This window comes from Anastrepha ludens, chromosome 6, assembly GCF_028408465.1.
Source record: "Anastrepha ludens isolate Willacy chromosome 6, idAnaLude1.1, whole genome shotgun sequence".
NCBI classification, from domain to species: domain Eukaryota; kingdom Metazoa; phylum Arthropoda; class Insecta; order Diptera; family Tephritidae; genus Anastrepha; species Anastrepha ludens.
The window spans coordinates 102857959-102860420 of NC_071502.1; positions in this window are offsets into that span (position 1 = coordinate 102857959).

The following is a 2462-nucleotide window of genomic DNA, read 5'->3' on the forward strand; positions in this document are numbered from 1 at the left end:
AATTTTGATATATTTTTCGATTTCTTCGTCTAATTTCTTTCTCGATTTTATGGAAGCATTCATATTTATATTTTCCATTAGAATTAACTTAAAACTTTGCCAGTCGGTTTTATGATTCACGAGTGTTGGTTTGTTTATTTTTGATATTAAGTATTCGCTTAAAGTGAATACAATTGGTGAGTGATCAGAGTTTAAATCAGCGCTTTCTTCTACTTGTAGATAGTTGCAACTGATATTTTTTACTATGAAAAAGTCTATTAAGTCTGGAACTTTGTTTTGATCTGAGTGCCAGTATGTTGGACTCCCTGATGAAAAAGTTTCGCAATTATACTGGTTTATTGCACATAGTAACTCCTTTTCTTTCGTTGTTGTCAATCTGGATCCCCAATACGTGCGCTTTGCGTTGAGGTCGCCACCTATAATAAAGCGATCTCCAACATGTTTGAAGAATACAATATAATCTTCTGTTTTAAGTGCATGTTTTGGTGGACTATATAGACTTGCTAGCGTTATGCTGTACTTCTTTCTATAAATTTTAATTAGTGTTGCCTGAATTTTTTCCGTTTGATATTTTGGTTCTTCACTGTACTTTAACGTTTCTTTGATGATTATGGCACTACCTCCTCTTGCTGAATTTGATGGATGTATTGTGTGATACAAGTTGTAACCTTTAAATTTTATAAACGACTGTTTTGTGAAATGTGTTTCTGCTATTAAGCAGACATCTATGTTGTTTTCGTCTAAAACAATTTCCGAAAGGCCGTTTGCATTCCATAGCATTGCTTTGAAGGTATTCAATATGTTTACTTCTTCTTTTGGATACTCCTTCCGTTATTATATTCTTGTTGTTTTAATCGTTCATCAATATTTGTAATAGCTTCTTCCATATTTAATAGCTTTGACAAAATATTTTGTAAGGTTTGACTAGGATCAAAGTTTTCGGTTGGCTGCGGTGCATTATCAGATCGAACTATAGTAGCATATGTCTGTTGTGCTCTTGTTTCTAAATTTTTATTTTCCGGTTCTTTTTCATGCGATTTAGTATTTAAAATATTGCGAGATTTATTTCTGAGCTTTTGCAGTTCCTTGGCAACTGCACATCCCCTATAATTTGCTGGGCGCGCTTCTCCACAGTTGCTACATTTTGGTTTTTCAGTTGACAGTTTTGTACAATAAACTGTAAGGTGCTTTTCTCCACATTTTACGCATTTTGGTGGTTTTCCACAATAAGTTTTAGTATGTTCATACGATTGGCAGTTCTTCCATTATGGTATTAATATCGAACTTTTTACTGGTTCTACTTTAACTACAGTATTTAATATTCTATTTATCTTGAATATATCTTCTATTTTATCGGTTGGTTCAAAGCTGACAAGAAACATATCTAGTGGCTTTTTGGTTTTCCAAGCTAGTTTGTTAATGGCACTTTTTGGCTTAAAACCTTGCGCTTCTAAATCTTTTAGTAAACTGCTTAGTTGATTTGAGTGGTGCAAATTTTTTATTACCATTTTAATATCTCTGGATTGCTTATTTTCATATGTGTACCAGGATATATTTTTATCGGATAATATATTATTTTGGTTACTACTCTGTAGTCATTTACATCAAACATGTTTATTTTGAGCACATCATTATTTAGTAATTTAATATTAAATTCATTTTCCGAGTTATCTTTTATATAAGAATATAGTTTTTGGTAATCACTTACATTTGTCACCATTATAGGGGGCGGACGCTTAGCAATTGATTTTTGCATCACCAATGCTGTTGTTGGTTTTGTTGTAGGAGTTATTTGGTCAGCGTCTTCCAACGATTCATCAGCTTTTCTCTTTTTAGCTGGCCTTGGAATGTCTCTCGTGGTTAGAGCTTCAGAGCTTACTTAGATTCGCAAAAGACGGAGGCTTATTCCAAGGGAACATAAGGGCGAAGCTCCATCTGGGGACCAATATGTCGATGTGATGGCGTTCAGCCAGCGATGTTAACCTAACTAACCTAATCTAACTCAACAATTTTTAAATAATAAAATTAAACCATTTTTTATTTTTTATTAGTAATGGAAAGTTTATTTTAAAAGAAAACGATGAGGAGGTTGCATTAGTGATTAAACAGTTCTTTTGCTTATAGTACTGGCGTCAATTACAAATATCAAGTGAAGCCATGTCCTTCTCCACGTGATGTCTTCCTTTTTCTCTACTACCACCCGCAGGGAACGCATCGAATACTTTCTGGGCCGAAACGTTTATATTCATTTGTATGACAAAATTTAGCTATCGGTGCCGCTCGATTTATATTTCGCACGCTAAATGTCTTTGTGGAGCTCATCTGCGTTAAGCGCCATTACCAGTGCACAAAGGTCCACAAGGCCTGCGCAGAATCTTTCAAGTTTCCGAGTTTTCCAAGACGGCAAGCCCGACGAGAAACTTGTGAAAGTGTGGTTTTTGTTTACCAATATAGAAATTTAC